Consider the following 21,338-nt stretch of genomic DNA (forward strand, 5'->3'; position numbering starts at 1 on the left):
AAGCAGAGCAAGTGACTGGGTATACACGTTGGAGAAGGCCAGGGGTCTGCAAATGGAGATACAGTGACTCTGGGAAACCCAAAGCAATCAAATAGCTCCCGTCTACTCTGCTTCCTGGAACTTGACAGGAGAACATCTGGCCAGTCCGGCAACATATTGCTGGGTCCAGGTGATGACTGCTGAAAGCATGACAGATGAAATTACATCCCTGCAAGAAGTAAGAAGCTACCTGGGTTCGAACACGGACCAGACAGCACAGAGGACGGGATGACTTAATGACTAACACGAAATACCAGTTCTATCCCGGGCACTTGAAACTGGTATAAAATTCTGGGAGATAATGAAATATTTACGGTGTGAGCGGCGGTCGGTTAGAAGGGAGCCCTTCTAGACCACACCTAACCTACCTCCATATGCTGGCAGGATCCAAAAGATTAAGGGTTCCAGGGGTTGCAGGAGCTACTCCAGTTCTTCAGCCTCGTGGCACCTGCAAAGATCTGGTCCCCAGCGGAGCAGTAAGAAGCTGTAAATTCAAAGAGTTGTCACTGTTTTTTTTTTTTAAACATATACCATACCTGTAAGATGGGATTGAGGCGGGAAATGCCAGACTGTATCCAGAATTGCTATGACCTTGTTGAGGTGGCTTGACTGCCCAAAGTGAGAGGGTGTTGGGAGGTTGTTCTGGTTGGTTTGCTTATGAGGAATGAATGCTACTCATATGCTAGGTTGAGCTGGCACCCGCAACAGCGGGTAGTAGTATATTGAGTGTGTGCTGATGTGCGGGAGGGGGGCGGAGTGAGGTGGCCTCCTATCAGACACAAAAATGGATAATGTATATATATTTATGACCTTGAATGTAAGGTGTTTAGCACAGCTAGGCAAGCCACGCAGAATGCATGCTTATCTGAAATGATATAGAGTGTCCATTGCCTTTCTCCAGGAGACTCATTTATGGGAGGGTTGCATACCTAGTCCCTGCAAAAGATGGAGAGGGCAGGTTTATGCAACTTTATACTCCAGATATGCACAGGGTGCACTGGAGGTCCCCTTTCCGTATACAGCCCACACGACTGACCCAGAAGGCAAATACGTTATCCTTTTTGGAAAGCTGGATGGACGTGAACGCTGTATGCTGAATGTTTATGCCCTTAATGGGGATTGCAGGGACTTCTATACCGAGGTGGTAACGGCAGCTGCACAGTTTCTGGCTGCAGATATAATTCTAACAGGAGATTGTAAATGTGTACTTGATGGAGAGCTGGATCACATACCCCTGAAACGAAACACAAAACCCAATATTACTGGACATTTGACGAACCTACTGAGGGAACTCAAACTGGTGGACCCATGAAGACAGTAACAACACAGGCTAGGGTATACTCCTGTTTCACTCCTGCAGCGGGAACGCATAGTAGATTAGACTACTGTTTTGTGTTAAGGTTCCTGGCCCCACAAGTGAAAGGCATCTCCCACCTCTCCCGTTGCCTTTCTGACCATTCCCTCCTATTGATGAGTATGGGTAGGGGGACATGAACGCCCGGCAGGCCCGCTTTGGATTTTGCGGGCAAAAGCCCTGACAGAACCACCATTTCAAGCAGTTATTCAGGAGGTGCTTTCCTATTACTTTCAGGAGAACTGGGGGAGTTCTGGTAGCAATGGGAGGTTCTAAAGGTGGTACTGCGAACCACATGCCTCAAAACTACATATGGGATGAGGAGACAGCTGGAGAAGAATCTTATTGGGCGGGATACGCAATTGTGGGAATTAGAATGGGTCCTCTCGTCCCAACCATATAAATTTACGGAATAGCAAAAATCCCAACCGCCACTGTTAGAAGATTGGCACAGAATTGAAAACCACATATATACAGTCAGAGGGAGACAAGACTGGGGCCAGGCTGGCGTGATTACTTAAACAGCAGGAGTCCGGAGAAACAGTCATGACGCACAGGAATGGGAAGGGAACCCTGGTACACATGCAAAGGGCAATACATGACGTGTACTGAGCTCATTTAGGCAACTTATACACAGACCAAGTCGAGAAAGCAGAAGACCGCGGCAGAAGAAAGCAGATGTCCCAGCAGACATAAATCTCCTAATGCTAAGTGCAAAGGAAAGGGTTACACTAGATGAACCCATCACTCAGAAAATTAAAGCAGTTATCAGAAAACTCAACACCGCAAAAACACTGGGAAGCGATAGTCTCCCTTCAGATTTTTATCAACATAATATGGGACAGGCATCCGAAAGACTGCTAGAGGTCTTCCAAGAGGCCCGACAATGTGGAAGATTATCTGACTCTATGCAGGAAGCGCTTATAGTATTACTTTTGAAACCAGATAAGAACACAACCGAACCCTCGCCCTCTAGGATAATGTCCCTCTTAAAAGCACATGTGAAGATACTTACTGGGGTCCTAGAAGCACAATTAATGCCACACCTACAGTCACTAATACACACAGATCAGTGCGTATTTATTCCACATAGAAGCACCATGTATATTTTGCGGCACTTGGCACAAACACCATGCACCGGAGTTAAAGAACAATCCAAAGGCTTTTGTCCTACTAGGTATTGAACAAGCGTTCAGTTCAGAAGAATGGGACTTTTTATGGCCAGTTTTACATAAAGTGGGTTTCTGCCCGCATTACATTGCATGGGACAAATTATATACAGACTCCGGGGCAAGAGTGTGGACGGCTAACATAATCTCAGATAAAATGTTCCTACACAGGGGCACCTAGCAAGGCTGTCCTGTCACCTCTTATTTGCGCTGGTCATAGAGCCTTTGGCAGTACTATTGCGTCAGGCATTAATGCCATGGGGGAAACCCACTAGAAGATACTACCCACACAGTATCACTATATGCTGACGACACCCAGGTATATGTACACCACCCTGACTATTGGGTACCTATCCTCCTAACATCTTTGCAGACTTTCAGTGAAGTCTCCAGCACTTCGTGAACGCACAAACGGCACTCCTATTCCCGCTGGGCACACTAGTTGAATCATGGACAGCATCTGTTCCGCAAGTTGGTCTCACATGGGGAAGGGAAGGACTGAGGTATTTAATTGTTAGAAAGTAGCTCACATGGAACAGACCTTAATATGGGAACCATAATGGAAACACTGAGACTGTTGGTTCGTTTCTGGAGAGACCTGCCTCTGTCTTTGATGGGTACAGCGGCCTTGGTAAAGGAGTGGTCCTGCCCAGATGTTTGTATGAGCAAAAGAACACCTTTACAAACATCCAGCGGAAATATTTTACTAAGCAAGATAGTCTGCTGGTAGAACTGTTATGGGCGAGCAAACGGAAAAGAATAGGATTGTCAATGCTCATGCAGATCTCGGAGCAGGATGGAGAACTAAACTGAGAATTGTACTACATGGCAGCGCATCTACAGCACGCGGGCCAGTTGCTAGATAGTGACGACAACTGGTAAAAGCCTCTTTTGCAAGGAGCGTATTGGGACCAAACACTACCAGATGTATTGATGTGCGGAACACAGGCAGGGAAAGAGCTCCCATACATCATTTGCCAAGCATGCAGGGTATGGGAACAAGCAGTCACACACATGATACACTGGGACCGCTATGTATGGAATATGCCACTCTGGGACTTGAAACCTTTTGCGCACATTGCCAGTATCATGTAAGTACAAAGATGGAGAGACAGCAGCTTTGACTATTTGGGTGACCTTTATCTGGGGACCAAATTTATCACACAGGCGAACACAATAGACTCCTTCAGGCTAGGACCAAGCCAATATTTACAATATGCAAAAATAGCAGTGATGGCCCATGAGATATGGCAATGCCTCCCAAAGGAGCCACCTGTCTCCCAAACACTAACCACACTTCTTAGTATGTCAGGGGAGCTTAGGCGGATATTTATGTGGGAAGATATATATATATCCATCCCTCAGGGAGAATCTACCTAGAATTGTCCCTAAATCTGAAAAGATATGGGAACGGGCACTGGGTGAGCACATGAATGGGCGCGAATACACACTGGGGCGAAAGAGGTCAGTTCTAATGCACTTTCAAACTGGTGCAATGTAACTAAACACATTAAGCTTATTTCCCCCCCAGAACTCTTCACCATATATACAAAAGAGTCAATAGGAAACCTGTCCTCAGTGTGGTGTGCTGGTGGCAGACTTCTTACATATGGTGTGAAACTGCCCAACATTGTCAACATTCTGGGCAGACATACTGAAAGCGCTTAATAGGGCATCGGGATGGGATATACCATACACCCCTAAGTCTCTTATCCCAAGTCCCAGAAAGAAAACACTCAGCCCTAAATTTGTGATATATGGACTACTACTTGTGAAAAGGGGAATCACCATCAAATGGATGGTTGTAGCCTTACCTAGGTAAGATGACTGGATAAGACATATGCTAGAATGGGCAGTGGCTGAAGAGGTCCGTATGAAACACGTGCAGCGAGATGAAAAACTAGAGGAATATATGATTGCGTGGGCACAGATGCTACTGGAGTTGCGTGAACTCCTGGATGACATACAAATGAGGGGAACGGAATGTAACTGAAGGAAGCCCACCCCCTCCCCCATGCAATGGAGGTACCTCAAGAGGAAAGGCCCAAATTGGACAACACCTTCGGAGAATGGAACAACAGTGATATGATGCAATGGTGGGGAGGTGATGTTTACGAACTCCATGTAGTACGGGTGGATATCAACACCCAGGGTAATGTATGCCTCTGACATGTGTGTCGCCCAGACTTATGGTTAATAGATATATGTTACCTACAATCGACTAAATCTTGATAATATCCTATGAGTAGCATTCGGGGGAGGTGGGAACAATTAAAGATCTGAAAATAACAGTATTATTTTAGTACAAATTACACTGTAATACTTACTGTTTTTGTACCAAGTTCTACTGAAAAACTCAATAAAAACAAATATTTAAAAAACATTTGCATAATATAGCAATCACATGATTGCATGTTACAAAATACCTGTCCACAGGCTTTGACGCAGCATTGTAGTAATAATAATGATAGTCCTCCAATAAAAGCCTATTGCCTTTAGCATATGCTTCTCACAACAAATATTAGTCGGACCTGATAATAAACTGATCAGACTTATGGCAGCTGACATAACTTTAACCAATTAAACAGGCCCATAGCCTTTATCGTGAGCTTGGCACCAAAACCAATTCAGGCCTACTGTACTGAGCATAATCTCTCCAACACCTTGGGCCTGATTTAGATCTTCGTGGTGGGGAATACTCTGTCACAAATGTGAAGGACATCCCATCTGCTGTATTACGATCCCATTATATCCTATGTGGAACGTAATACTGCGGATGGGATATCTGTCACATTGGTGACAGAGTATTCCATCCGCCGAGATCTAAATCAGGCCCTTTTTCAGTGGAAACACACCTTCCACCTAATCAAAAAAGTGTACTGAACACTATCATCCAGTGGGCGGGGCATAAGAAACATTAGTGATCACTGAAGATCTGGCTGCAAGGCGGAGGGGTTACAATGGGCAGCAGCACACACAGCAGAGTCAAGCTGCAGGAGTGAGGAAGGGAGGTACACATAGGGGCTGAATGGGGTGCAGAGGGGCGCACAGATGGACTACAGTGGTAGATCAGTTCTTCACACAGTGGTTGAAGTAGGAAAGGCCATCACCGAGGGAATGCAGGGGCAGCTAATGCCACACAGGGCTGGTGCAGCAGCAAGGCAGGGTGGCACACAGGTTGGCAGTTGGAATCTGAGGAGAATACAGTTAGGCTGCATAAGTGTGGGGGGAGTCAAACAAAGGACACTAAGGTGAAGCGGGGCAAACTCATAGGCCGCGCTGTGTGAATGTACACAGAGGGGCAGAAGGCACATAACGGGGAGGTATGATCCCACAGAGACACTGCAGAAGGAGTGGGGCTCACATACACATGACGCGGGCGGGCTAGATGGCCAAGATAAATACTGCAGAAAGATGGGGACACCACCACCATCATCATACAGTTAAACAGCCACCATACAACAACACACCCATCAACATACATCCATAAAAACCACTTCACATATCCACACATCCACCAACAATAGTCAAAGCACCCACTACCATGCAACCACATATCCAACATCATAAACCAACACAAATCATTATAAGCCCACACAACCCACTTCATATGTCAATACACCGACCATCAGACTCCAACACGCACCCTGTCATAAGACTCCACCCTATGGCCACACAAGCAAAGTTATACAGGAGCTCATCCAATATGACACATTCATACGAGGAACATTATAGGTCCAAATGCGCCCATCCCAATTCATCCGTACAACCAATATCATACACCAGCACACCCACCATTATGTGCCAACACACCCCTATCATAGCATGCCCACACAGCCAACATCATACAACAATATACCGATCATCATCATACAACCAATAGCACAGGCCAACACATCAACCTATTGGATGCCAACTGACACATCCTTCATATTTCCACACACACAACACACAAGGGGACATATTACACAAAGTGCCCCGGCGGGGTCGAACAGGCATTTGCGTGCCCCATGGGGGCTTTGATATTACAGAAGGGGCCACAGACACTTGTGTGGCTCCTTCAGAAATAAGCATAGAGCTGGCACACATAGCGCCAGTGCTTTAATCAGAGGGTGCTCCCTCACTTGCATGGGGACATAGCCCCATGCAAGTGAGGGAATCTCTTTGCCTCTGTGCCCACACAGAATTATGGATGTGGGCGCCAAGGCAAAGAAGCTCTCAGGAGGCACAATGACATTGCACCCCATGATGGCAGTCATTTGAAGGGGGTCATTTGGAGCCCCCAGATATCCCCGTGCAGGTGGGTGGAGTCACTCACTGCACCCACCTGCCACTTAATCTCTTTCCCCCCTTAAAAGTGCAGGCAGTTGCCATCGGTACAGTGAAACATGGAACGGCTGCTTCAAAGCTGTTCTGTATTTCACTTAAATACGCTGTCCCTAGGGCAGTGCAGGTCCATAGCTGCACTGAGGGAAGCCGATTCATTCTAATATGGCACACTTTCCTTGTTTGCATATGGCACACCTTTTGAAAGGTGCAAACAAGGAAAATGCGATGTATTCGGAATATGGCCCCAGTTATTCTCTTTTTCCAAAAACTAACTAACTTCAAATGCCAACACAAACACAAAATAAATCCCCCAAAAAACAAGAAATTCTTTAAACATATAGAAGTTAAAAGGGGATTAAGATTGACAAATGTATTTCTTGTGGTTCCATCATAAAAACTAAAAAATTAAGAAATGTATGAGATTATTCTACCTTTACCTCGTGCCCGAACCACATCATACTGTCAACCTTACCTTCTGTTCCCTGCCTACAGTACATCACAAACTTGTTCAAGGAAAAACTAATGCACTACATAATATAAAACATTATTAAGTGCATTGTATGCCAGTGCCCCTACAATCACATTCGTTCAAATAAATCCACCAAATATCCTAACATTACACCCATAGTCATAGAACTATCAACCCAACATCATATGATCACAGAAGCAGCAGAAGATGTGCCACAGGCACCACTATGTGACCACATGCAAATCACACAAACACATAACCAACATCACTTTGCCACACACCAAGCCACCAACCTAAACACAGAGTATATCCCAGTATACCTAGATTCATACTTCCAAACAGACACAAAAGCACATGTTCACAGCAATCATAATACTGCAAGACACACATCATCACATGCCAACACAATGAAAGCCATAAACCAATGGTGTAGTGTGACAGTAAGAAGTAAGTCATGCAATCACACATTCTTTTACAGACTTACTTAACCCCTTCTCTGCTAAGCCTGCCCCAGTGCTAAATCTTTTTTGGGCTATTGGATAGTTCAAGCTAAGGCGCCCATAACTTTTTGTAAGCTATCTATGCCAAATGTGCGTTCTTTTTTCCCCAGCACCATGAGGATTGTAAATATACCTAGGGTTTGTGGATTCCCCTGGAGGGGGACATAGAAATTAGCCAGAATACAGCTTAAGTTTGGGTTTTTGGGGGGACAAAAATGGGGGTGGGGGGGAGGGGCTAAGTGCTGCAGAAGAAAAAGGCTAGTGCTTCCCTGCAAATGGCACCGACAAAGGGTTTGCCATGCTAAATCATCCCCTGCCCAGATTTCAGGAACAGGCAGACTTGAATCGGAAAAAACACATTTTTACAACACAGTTTTGATATTTTACTGGGGGATACCGTATTGTTTTGTGTGTGCTTTCACCCTCCTTTCAGTTAGTGGTAGAAATGGATGTGATACCAATGGTGGATCCTGGAAAGCTATACATGTCTGAAAAGCAGACATTCTGAATTCAGCAAGGGGTCATTTGTGTAGATCTGTCAAGGTTTTCCTATAGAAACACTTGAAATACAAAATACTGAAAATGAGTAAAAAAATAAAATAAAATAAAAAAGAGCCATTTGTGTCTACATTTTCATCCATAACTTTTTCTAACTATGGCAGGTTTTCAAAAGCAATATATTGTTATGTCCGCTGGACCCTTCATGTTTCGAGATTATATAGGGCTTGTAAGTTCATCAAGAACCCATAACCATTAAGTGAGCTCCTTCTTGAAAAGGTTTTTCACTGTGTATCGGGTATACAGCAATTCATTTGGTAAACTATAGAGTGTGAAAAATAGGTATCAAGGAAACCTATGCACTTCTGAAATGGGCACAAGTTATGGAGTTTAGGAACAATGGTTATTTGCACATCTCTGAATTCGTGGGTGCCCATGCTATCATGTGAATTACAGGGCATTTCTCAAAATTACTTCTTTCTTACATTTGGAAGGCACAAAGGCAGAGAAAGATAATGTGGTAAAAAACACTTGTTCTGCTATTCTGTGTTCCCAAAGTCTCCCGATAAAACGGGTACCTAACTTGTGTGGGTAGGCATAGTGCCCACTGCATGAAATGGCCCAAAACGCAACGTGGACATATCACATTTTTCTACTGAAAACGGACTTCTTTTTTGCAGTGCACCTAGCTGTGGATTTTGGGCCCTAGCACATCCGGCACCTCGGGAAACCTAGCAAACCTGTACATTTTTTAAAACTAGACATGTAGCTAAGTCCAGGATGGGGTGACTTGTGTGACTCTCACCAGGTTATGTTACCAGGAATCCCTTGCAAACCTCAAAATATGTCTAAAAATAAATAAGTAAAAAAACAAATTTTTCTCACACTTCTGTGATGGAATTTTTGAAATCTGCTGGGAGTCACAAACTTCCTTTGCCTGGCATACCTCCAATTCTCCCAATAAAAATGGTACCTCACTTGTGTGGGTTCACCTAATGCCCGTGACGGGAAACGGGTCAAAACACATGGATGCAGCGCATTTTTCTAACAAAAACTGACCCTACTTTTCGTGTGCGTAGCTCTAGATTTTAGACCAAATCTCAGATGACACCTAGGGAAAACTAGGAGTCCAGGATGGTGTGATTTGCTGCCATTAAGTGTTATTTACCAAAAATGCCCTGCAAACCTCCAACTTTGCCTGAAATCACACATTTTCCTTACATTTCTGTGATGGAAACCTCCAGAATAAGAATACACAAAATTCCTACCACCCAGAAACAGGAACAAAGTGGGGTGAGTGGCTTCCCTCTTTTATAGACATTTTACATGTAGTGGCGTGGATCCAATGTCTAAGAATAGAGAACCGGTTTGGATTAGTGCTCCTTCATATTTTCTGGGTGCTCCTTGATGCTCCCACAGCAAGTGACAATGGTGATGGCTTCTATCAGGAGGTAGTGAATGAAGCGTGAGATTTCTGCACCTAGCTATTGTCACACTTCCTGGCGCAGTAATCAGGAATAAACAAGGGTAGGTGATGTCCTTACCTTGAACAACAGAATCTGCTGTCCCACCCCTTACCAAATGGCAGTGCTCAGGAAAAACTAATCAGCAGCCCTTTGCTAACGAGATCCACATTAAATTTCTAAGGAGAGCTCTGCCTCCATTCTTCACTTACCTTAGCTATCTGGACCTTGAGCCACAAAGAATACAAACAATATACATTCACTATTAGGGGAATCTGGACCCATTCTTTTGTTATGCTATGCTAACACAGAGGCATTCAAAATGGATCCCACTGATCCAGGTACGCAAGCTCATAATATACACAATCCTGCTACCATACAATTGTCAGACACTTGCTGCACATATATGCAGCAGACATGCAGGCAGAAGGTCAGCGCAAGGTACTGGGTGCCCCATTACAGTAGAAAGTTGCACAGGCGGAGTCAGTAGACCAAACTCCCTTTAACAAAGGGGAAAAAAGATCTCATCACACTAAAGAACCACAAAACACAGTAAACTGCCATCATGATTTTATGTTATAGACCCATGGCAGTGACCATAGTCCAATGCTTGATTTGATTTGATTTAACACATGCTTTATTCGATCAGTCGATCATCAAAGCGAATATACAATAGTAATAGGAATAAGGATAAAACCAATAATAATAATAATAATACATAGATAAAAAAATATATAAAACATGGATGCCTAAGAGCATGATTCAATTAAAATTCTCAGTACACATAATAATACACATAATACGGTTTCAACCCCCCTCCTGCAGTTCTTATGAGAGTAAAAAGCAGGGCTCTGAATTAAAACACAGTCCTAGCAATGGAATTGCGTATTCGCCATGCTACTAATAAATATTTACTAACAGCAAGTATTAAAACCGTAGAATTGTGACTTTTTAAAATTCTCAAAGCAGAGGCACAATCTCTTATACCCATTTCGCGACAAATGTGACGGATCCACTTGGACCTGGGAAGGGAGTAAGCAGGGCAAAAAAACATAAAGGGCCTGATTCTAACTTTGGAGGACGGTGTTAAACCGTCCCAAAAGTGGCGGATATACCACCTACCGTATTACGAGTCCATTATATCCTATGGAACTCGTAATACGGTAGGTGGTATATCCGCCACTTTTGGGACGGTTTAACACCGTCCTCCAAAGTTAGAATCAGGCCCAAAATGTTCAATCGTTTCCAATTTTTCACCACAAACTGGGCATGTACTTGTATCTGTTTTTGTACCCCATCTACACATCAATGACTTCAGCAGCAACGACCCGAAACAGAATCTGGCATATAAGCTTTTACCGAGAATGTCAGGAATATTGTCTAAATATGGTTCAAATTGTGGATACCACTTAAAATCTGTAAAGCGATTTGTTAAGGTGCCATAGGTTCTATGGGTGATATAATCATTGCGTACATAGGACCAATATATGCTTTCAGTACAGTGGAGTGAGCCTTTTCTAGTTTATGAGGTTCCTCCCAAAAGTGGCTGAGGCCATATTTGTTAAACCAACTGGATACATGTTTAACCCAAGGAATAGAGGTTGAGTTGGAGCACATTAGCAGGTCGTGGAGTGAGGTCTTATAAACGTCTAATTCAGGGACAGTCCATATAATTATTTTAAGACCATTATTATATTGGATAAGACTATCGGCTATGCGTCTCAGGCCCAGATCTAAGAACAGTGGTATCAATGGAGTACTAGGAGGACAGGCACACGAGGACCTCGCAAAACTGTTATCACTGATAGTGAGCCTGTTACAGTCAGAAAAACCCCAGACCTCTGCTCCGTATGCGGCGGCACCCTGTGCTCTGGCAATGTAGATCTTAATTGCCGGGGAGACCGTTTTTGCTGTTGTACCCCTATAGAAACGCAGGATTGATGCCACACCGTGCTGCAGGCGACCCACACTTTTATTGATCTGTTCTGCCCAGTTCAGATTATCAGTAAACCTTACACCCAAATAATCAATGGAAGAAACCTTATCCAGGAGGTTCCCTTCTAAATGGATAGTACATTTCTTCCGCAGTCCTGAACGGAACGCCATTAACTTGTTTTTTTTATGGTTCAGCTCTAGGCCGTAATCTCGACAAAAGGAGTTAAATCTATTGATAAGAGTTTGGAGGCCCATGGGAGCTTTAGAAATAAGAAGAGAGTCGTCAGCGAAAAGAAGGATTGGATTTTTTTGGGGGCATAGGGTGGGGGCATCATTCTGGCACGTCATTAAAACCTGTACAACCTCATTGATAAAAATAGAGAATAAAAATGGTGCCAACACACAACCCTGGCGAACACCCCTATTTATGGGGATTTTGTCCGTTAGTTCACCTAGGTTTCCCTATTTCACCTGCGCATATGTGTCCTCATGCAACCGCTTCAAAAGTTGGATTAAGTTGGCCGGAGTCCCTATTTTTTGTAGCACCTCCCACAACTTTTCCCTCTGGACTAGATCAAATCCAGAGTCCAATGCTTACAATGGAGACATGCTTGGTGCACTCGTTCAGATATGCACACAGGTTATGGGCCTCATGTTATCAGAGACAAGTGTCTGAGTGAACGCTAGATTACTGTGATGCAAGAGCCAAAGTAAAACGTCAGGCTAGCAGTTTCATAAGCAGAATAGCACCCAGGGCAGGGGTACACTCCCATTTACCATGCACGAGACAGTCCCATCCAAATAATGAAATAATTTGGTCATGCGGAACAATGAGGGATCATATTTCAAGTCACCAAGTTATTAAGTCACCAACTTACCCACTGGACCCAATCTACGCCTTACGTAAGATGTCCAGTGTGCCTTAATACAAAACAATGTATATCAATGCATATCACACTAGCCCTAAAATAATGTAAAGAACATGGTTTGCTGCTAGTTTTCAAGCCTAGACTGAAGAGCTTTCTTGAGGATGGAATCACAGTTTGCATGGTAGGGACAACATCTACAGAGGATTTAGTAATCAGAAGCTTAGTAATAAAGAAAAAAACATTATTTTATTGTGCCTTTATTCTACGTTGCATACAGGTGCAGCCAAAAGCAGCACAACAGAATCCTTATAATGTAGACAGACTAAAGATTTATGATCCAACAGTAGAAATGTTTATTTTGAATCAGAGGATTGGAACAAAATGAGTACATAAATAGAGACAAGAGATAGAACAGTAATCCAGATATAAACTTCATTTGGTATTTAGTTCCTATCAATTGAGCTTTAGGGACACCCTTGCCAGAGCTTTTCTAAGGTGCTCAGGCCACGGAGGGAAATAGGTCCACGTGAACAGGCAAGCAACATTCAAAATCTACGAACACTATGTTAAGGATTGTAACAAGTTATACACTGAAAATGATTTAGTCTATAGTAGCACAATAGTGGCCTCAACCTGGCCAGAGGAAGCAGAAAGAAAGTTTACATTTAAGTGATATTTCACTACTGCTTAAACCACAACATACTTCTCATCAGTACAACAGACACTCAAAAGCCATGGCACAACGTGCACAAAATTACAGGATCTAATGTATTTAAAGTAGTAACTGTCACTGGAAGAAAATTTCAGATCGATATTCTGCGTGCTAATAATAATGCATAGGAAAGAAATAAAGTGATGAAGGGAGATCGATGGACACGTTTTTTTTTATTGTTTTAGATTTTTTTTTTGTTTTTAACAGCTGTAGGCCTAGATGCTTAGTAAAACAGAATTAAGCATTTGCATATCTTTTGGAGAGGTCATGCTCTACAGTGTTTTTGCAGATCACACCTAACCCAACCAATATTCTACATGTAAAGTTAAGTAAGAGCCTTATAAGACAACATCACATTGCCCTGCAGTTATTTGGCCAGGCCAGCAAATGAATGAAGAACACTTACTCTCTCGTCTTTGTATTTTATGACTGAACCAATGTCTGATAAGGTGTAGGCATGCCACCACAAAGAACTCTGGGCAAAGCAGAGTTAAGTGTGTACACAACACTACTAAAAATAGAATTAAATTATAAGTGTCTGCAGTAATAGACTACTTCTGATAGCCTTTCTAAACACTATGTGGGTCTGGTCTAACATAAGGGATTTATCAAGAAAGTTCCTAAACTTTACTAATAGTAATCTAACTGTTCTACTGTCTATTCGGATGAATCTAAATTCTGATACAACACATTCAGACTCAGAGAAAGGAGCAGAGCACTCTAGTCACAGACCACCACTCAGATTCATAGGAAAGGAAATGAGGGTCAGTGAAAAGAAGATCTGTTGAGTCAGACAAAGAATCATGAAAATTATCATCCAATACACTAGGAGCCTTTTCTTACAGTGCAGAAGCTGAGCTGATGTATTTTAAATAGCTGCTACTTATGAATGATCAGCCAGTTAAATATAGAAAAGAAATGTCTAAAACACTATACCAAAGATTGCCCTACTAAGGCTGCAGTCAAGAATAGCGTGCAAATTATAATTCAGAAGTGAATCTTTACCCTCTGTGCGATGCCCCCGATACAATCATATGGTAACTGGAACTGATAATATCCTTCGGAAGAATATGGTACTTGGGAACATGTGTGTCTCCATCATTACTCAGCAGTTGACAATGTAACATCTGCTCCCAGATGCTCTACAGAGGGACCTTTCCCACTTAAACCTGTTCCCCTTATCCACAATGGAACAAGTGGCCATGACTAAAATGGCATCCCCACCCAAGTTACTGTATGCCTTACAAAACTATTCCTCCCATAGCCCACCAACCTTTAAAAAAGTGAATGCTTTTCTACGACATTTTCTACAGGAGAATAAGACACATACACTTTACATGACAAAATGCTACAAGAACTTGTCTGATGGTGGTCTGGGGAATAACTGGGATTTCCTACGAGAGAGCCTCAAATTAAGTAGGTTCTTAATGACTGGATCTTCTGTCCACAAAATGACCATGGTTACACTACTGAGAGGTGGGCTAGTGTTTCCCCTGAAACTACCTATATGACTGTTGTGCACCACCCTATTCATGTCGCAAGCTATCAGGTGCGACTCACTATGTGAAACCCTGTGGTACAGCAAATCGTCAGAGAAACCTCTACAGCACCCCAAACCCCTGTTATGGTTTGGGACAAGACTAGGCGACGATTCTTCTAAACAGATTCATAGGATGGAGTATCACGGATATGTCACAACTCAGAGATGCGGATATCCCACTCACACATGCCCTAATTTACCGATCTCTAAGTAGAGTATGATCTGCATGGGTCTCAAATATATTGTAATCCTCATCTCCAGCGTGCAATCACCTGCCACCTCAAGGACCAGGAACAAACAGACTTTACCCCATTAGAGACCAAACTGGCAACGTGGTACCTTGGCGTGGAGAAATAAAATCTGAAATATATTGCATGGCAATTATCATTTCCTCTCTATACCTTTTATAAATTATGCAAAGTCTGGGAGGATAATGCAGGCCATCAAAGGATGAAAATTGGCAGGATGTCCTCATGTCCCCCTGGGGAGGTGGATATGTCCTTTTGCCATTACCTAATTTTTATTTTTTTTAATACTACTCAGATATTCTTAGTACAGTGAGTCTGATGTTGCCTTTAAGAACTTCGCCCAGCTCTGGCATGCCAGCGACCCCTCATCTTTGAGTAGGAAGCTCTGTGGCATGAACAAATTCATTTCCCTTGAACAACCAATCTATTAAGCAAGGAGATGCCCTGAGATACACCAGAGGATTTGGGAGTCATGGCATAACACTTCCTTAAAGGCCACACCTCTGCATGACTTCTCTGCAGCCAATGGGTATCCACATATCTCTAGCATTATTTCTGCATCACCTGTTGAAGTGGGGCTCCCCGGTCGTCTGAGCTTTATCAGGTTTTCCTTCATCTTAGATGTATACTGTGACACATACCCAAGAGGGGCTGTTCTCTGGTTGATGATATCTTGGTCAAATGAGGGATAATTGCTAATGTGTATCTTCTATTTTATCTCTACATTCACTCACACACTGAAGTATGGATGCCCCTTTCTCAGTTTATGCCTATTGAAAACGTATTTGCGTGAGATGTGGAAGGAGTACAGTACTACACAATGGTTGTTTATTAGCTTACATTTCACTGTTTGAATGCGTGTCTCACAAAAAAAAGACTGGTCGGCAAAAGTCGGATACAAACTGCACATCCACTAACTTGTAGTCGTGCGGGGTTCACAAACTAGTGAGTGTTCAAAACAGACGAGCACTCTATATTCTTTTGTTGAGTGCATAAAAACCTAAAAACAAAAAATGCGCCTAGTTTTTGATAAGTTGAGATGACAAAGGTTTAAAAAATGTATATGTTTGTGTTAATTTAGTAACATTTGATATCAGCTTAAGCAAAATATTGGATGTGCACACAGCAGAGAATAGAAATGCTTCTAAGATTTTTATCATAAGTTATGTGTATTTGTATAGCCCTCTAATCACCCGTGAGGGTAGCCATACACTTTGCAGGTACATTAGGCAACTGTCTACTTGGCAAGGTTACTTGAAAAGCCATGTCTTTTTCAGTTTCTGGCAGAAGTCAAGAAGCAAATCGGGAGACTGATGTGGTGAGGGAGAATGTTTTGTGCTTTGGGGGATTTATATACATATTACCTAGTGGAGGTCACCACTAGGTAGTTAGGACCATGTTTCCATAGAAAAAGCGTTTGTTTTTTTTTTTACTTGCCTATATCTTTGGCACCGTTTGATAAATCTCCACAAAATGTTCCAAGAAAAGAGCCCCGGTTATTCTTGTTGCACACAAAAAGTTTGGTGGTGATCCGTCAAGCTAGGACCGAGGAAAAGGGGCTGGTCAAAGAAGTTGCATTTCCCATGTTAGTTCCCAAAGAATTTTAGACATGAACACAGCCCAAACCACTAGAATAAATTACACCACATTTGACAGAAAGCTAGCTTTTGGTATGCAGATTATGCTTTCGCTTAGTTAGTGTAAATCCATTCATTCGTTTTTGAGATATTAAAGGAAAAATAAATGGGTATATCTAGGGCTGTGGGCCCTTTGCTATGAATTTGTGTATGACAAGCTTGTGCAGGGAAATGCACAGCTCTGATCGGCTGTCAATGGAGTATTGGAAGCCATCTTTGGAATCTACTTCAGCCAAGTCCCACAAAACAAAAGGTAAAAAAAAAAAAATTAGATAAAGGGGTCCAAGTAGAGTCACCCTGGCCCCTTAGCTCTGGTGTTAGGGGTCCCAGATGGAGCCCACCAGGGCAAAAAAGCACTTTAAAAAAAATAATAATAACCACGAATTTGAGACCTGGTCGTGAATTGGTGGTAAAAACTTTTTTTTAAAAAATACGTGCACCACACTTGTGTAATTTAAGCCCCCAGGTAGGCCAGGTCCTGGGTGCATGTTTGAAATAACGGAGGGGAGCGCAAGGGCCCCCTGCCTAGGCATATCTCTTTGCGGGGGACTGCCACGTCCCAGGAGCTTAATTGCTATTATATGTGAGGAGTCTTGCGAGCCCCCTCGCCCCCCCCCCCCAAAGCCCCAGGGACCACCACCTCCCCAGGCGAAATATAAAATGGCCCACCCACCCCTCCACTGCCCAGGGGACTGCCACCTCCTCAGGAGGACAGTAGGTGGAGGGGGGGCGCATGGCATTCCGGTGAGGAGCTAGTGATGGTCCTGGTGTTGGCCGGCCACACCTCAGGGCCCATCCCTGGAACAAAGCTGTTTGCTTTTGCTTGGTGAGAGCTGACAGCTACCACCAAGCACAAGCAACCAAAGTCCACTTTCTGACAGCAGGAGCTGTCAACCCGCTCCTGATTTTTCATCTGTTTTCCTGCACGCAAATATGCTAGAGGGGTGACTAGGGGGATGACTATTGGGGTTAGCCGCAGGCTAGGCCCTGTGGCTAACCACTGCCACACACGGCCAAAAGCTGTGCACAGTATTGTTTGGATTAACGTTCAGTAATGAAAATTAGTTTACATTAAAAAAACTGAAATTAATGGCGAGGAAGTAGTTATAGTTACCTTAGGGCACGAGTTATAGTTACTTGAGATAACTAACTATAACAGGTGAATTTCTATGGCTTTGTACGTTTAAAATGTGAGCCTAACTATATCGCCCCATAACCTTTGGGTTTCAAATTATAAACCTCAATTTAATACAATTATATTATGGGAGGCTCTCACACTACCACCACCACCACAATGTTATCCACTGCGCTCAAAGAAAGGCATCGCTCTGGTCAGCCAAGCAAGACGTTAAAACGCTCGCTGTGATACAAATACAACGCTGTGCACCATCCACGCACACCGCAATGGTCTAGGTCTGCACCTGCGAAAATGCGTTTTACCGTCCCACGATATACGTAAAGCTACATAAACGCTACACATTACAATCAATACCAGTGCGTACAACTTCGAACTGTAATTTTGGTAAAGACACAGAATTCCTTCTCACTGACCTTCAGTCCCTAATCCTCTTAAAGAGGAGGGAATTGGCTTAAGGGCCCGGCCTGAAAATTTGCAACTCTCATTTACAAAATATTTGCATAATTCAGTTAAGAGCGATTTACACATTTATGACCGCTACGTTTGATGTTCTGTGTATGCGTTTAACACTTTGTCCAAATAATTTTAAAAAAATGATTAAAGACCGAGTGAGCAGAGGCACTGTCATTAGAAACGGGGAACCGGAGGGAGAAAGAATCAGAGAAATCCCGGAAAGGTGGCAAAGAAAGGATGGGTGAGGGACGTCAAAAGGAAATAAAGGAAGCGAGGGGTGAAGCAGTTAACAACGCAGTGGAGAAATACGAGGTATCATGAATGAGAAACTTGGGGGAAAGGGGGATTGGTAATATCGGACGTGAGCAGCAGCAGCAGCGGAATGAGAAGAGTGACAACAGGAGGGTGGTCAAGAGGATGAATGTGACGCTGTGGAGCCCCGAGAAAGAACAGTTTGTACATGCGAGTCTAGTGGGGATGAGAGAAGCAGGCGAAATTCTGGTCAGACTGGTTGGTGGAAAGCGATCCATTAACTGGACTTGATACGCATAAGCATAAGCGAACACAAGGGGAAAAGGAGCGGCGGGCGCAAATGACTGTTGGTCTAGGAAGAGGTATCAGGAGGTGAAAGGTGAATATGTGGAACGTGGGGCAGTAACAACCAGCAGGGACAGCAAAAAGATTCTGCAGGCAAGGAAGGGCTGCAACTTGTATTTGGTGCAGAGAAGGAGCAGATGAGGGGGAAAAAGCGAAACACTGGTGAACTGTAGGGGTGGATTTAAGGCAATGTATAGAGTAAAGAGGATGAACGCGGGACACAGTAGAGGCAATAGGGTGAATTAAAGGATTGAAAAAAGTGAACAGGGGGCACTATAGGAGCAAGGGGGAGATTTGCAACCGAGGATCGGGTATGTACATCTGATCTTTTTCACGAAATAACTGTTTTCGTTTGTCTTAGCCCAGATGACAAACGAAGGGAACTAAAGTAGAAAACCTATTACTATAAACAGAAGTCAGAGGAATTGAACCAGTACCCTCGGAGAGTACAGTTGAGGAAGTTTGGCGAGTAAACGGGAGAAGTGGAGAGGCAGAAAGAAAAGAACTACAACGAGGGAAAAATGAATAGTGAGAACAATATATGATCTGATTGATTAAACAGAGAAGAAGCGCCACAGAACGTAAGGACAGCCGGGAAATCTAAGGGCGTGTGGGGAAACCAGAAGGAGCAGAGAGTGAAGGAGGAGTTCATGGAGTTCGAGGGAGTGTAGGATTAAACAGGACCAACCAGGAGACCTGAAAGTTTGTAACAGGTTGGAGGACCGGAGGAGCTGTAAAGGATGCGAGAGAACGCAGCTAAGGCCCGACGCCGTCCGTACGGACAACAACTCACCTCTCTCTGTACAGTTCACTCCCTCACCCGCCTCCGCTCAAGGGTCTCTTTCGTGCTGACTGTCAGCTCCCAGTCCCGCTCCCTAATCCCGCCCTCGTAACCCCGCCCCGCAAGACTTTCAGGCTCTTAATAACCTCGCCCACAGTGTGTTCGCGTCCGCCCCAAGAGCAAAAAGGCCTTCAGTTTAACTTCGGCTTTGTCGTTTCTGTCAGTCAAAGCCTTAGCAGACAAAGTGTCATAATCTTCAATAAATGGTATCATTATCAGAATATCCCAGCACATTTCTATGAAGATAAGTAAAATATCTAATGAACTGTCAGTCACTTTAAAGTATAGCACCCGGACCACGCCCTTCAATCTTCCTCAACGGAGTCCCTCAGTGCTAAATCCACGCAGAGTTCCCACCCCTCTGAAACCTTAGCTCCTCCTTCAACTTGCCCCCATGTACCAGTCTCTCCTATTTTGACTTCACTTTACCCCTCCCATCATATTTATTCCATGTTGCACAAGACCCCTACTTCGCTTACGTTTCGACTTGTCACCTGGCTCCCCCTTTTGCTGTAACTCACAGTTCGTGCCGGAGTCCCATAGTTGCCTTTTAATAACACCGAATTGTTTTGTAACGTGGTTTCACAAAATATCGCAATCACATCAGTGTAAGGCAACAACGACGCTGGGTGAGGCGATGGTCTCGTTCTCTCGTTTAATTGAGGGGTACATTCGCTTGAAATGAATGACCAGCACAACCACTTTTTGGCAATAAAGTTTGTTATGTGCAGTAAACTACCGCGTTGCCTGATTTTAACATGGCCGCGGTTCAAGACTCCTACGGAGGTTTCATCCAATCCTTATCTCACCGATCCTACTCGACCTGTACACCTCTGTATGATGTAGTTCAATTATATTTTTCATCTTTATTCTGCGAACGGCTTCCCTTCCATCCGCCTGCCCACTGCCCACGAAACACCAACTTAAACAACTACAACGCTCAATCGCTGTTACTGTGTCTGGCAAGGGACATTTAGAGGTTGTTAAGTACGTCGGTATTTGCTTGAAGAATACAAGATGAGGGTGTAGCAATGTCATACAAATATAAAGTGGGCGAAATTCTTTATCCTTTAAGCACATCTTCTTTATTACTCACACGGCATACTTGCGTCCAGCTATGCTGCAAAGTAACGATGCGCCCACATTCCATTCCCCCTTATATCAGCACTCAGAACATAGAATATCATGACATTCTAAATTATTGGAAAGAATGGTTCCAACAGTACTTACTATACCCTACCACACAGACACCCTTTATAATGATTAATGAACCTCAAAACAATATACCAAACCCCTAAAGGATTTAAAAATTAAGTTAAAGGAGCCAATTGTTTACATATAAATTCATCAAATTTCATGGGTTTCTTTACAGTTCTTCCCTGCAATGTTCTCACTTCAGAAGAACGTCCATAAACGATCCAATTTAGATTTCTTCTAAAACCTTTCACTATCTTCTGTAGTATTGCTGTAGGTGGGGTTAACTTCAAAAACTGGATTATTACCACATTGATCAAAACAATTACCATTCCTTGGACTTGTTTCAACTT

General features: G+C 43.4%; 1 protein-coding gene across 3 annotated transcripts in view; it reads right to left on the reverse strand.

Moving 5' to 3' along the window:
* The window catches only part of FARP2 (FERM, ARH/RhoGEF and pleckstrin domain protein 2), a 1,575,889-nt gene extending 1,556,050 nt beyond the window's left edge, over positions 1 to 19,839 (reverse strand). For all 3 annotated transcript variants that reach the window (XM_069213633.1, XM_069213634.1, XM_069213632.1), the window contains exon 1: positions 19,744 to 19,839. The gene's annotated coding sequence lies outside the window, so the exon portion shown is untranslated. The remainder of the gene's footprint in view (positions 1 to 19,743) is intronic.
* Between the last annotated feature and the right edge of the window lie 1,499 nt (positions 19,840 to 21,338).

This window comes from Pleurodeles waltl, chromosome 11 (genome assembly GCF_031143425.1).
Source record: "Pleurodeles waltl isolate 20211129_DDA chromosome 11, aPleWal1.hap1.20221129, whole genome shotgun sequence".
In the NCBI taxonomy this organism is placed as follows: domain Eukaryota; kingdom Metazoa; phylum Chordata; class Amphibia; order Caudata; family Salamandridae; genus Pleurodeles; species Pleurodeles waltl.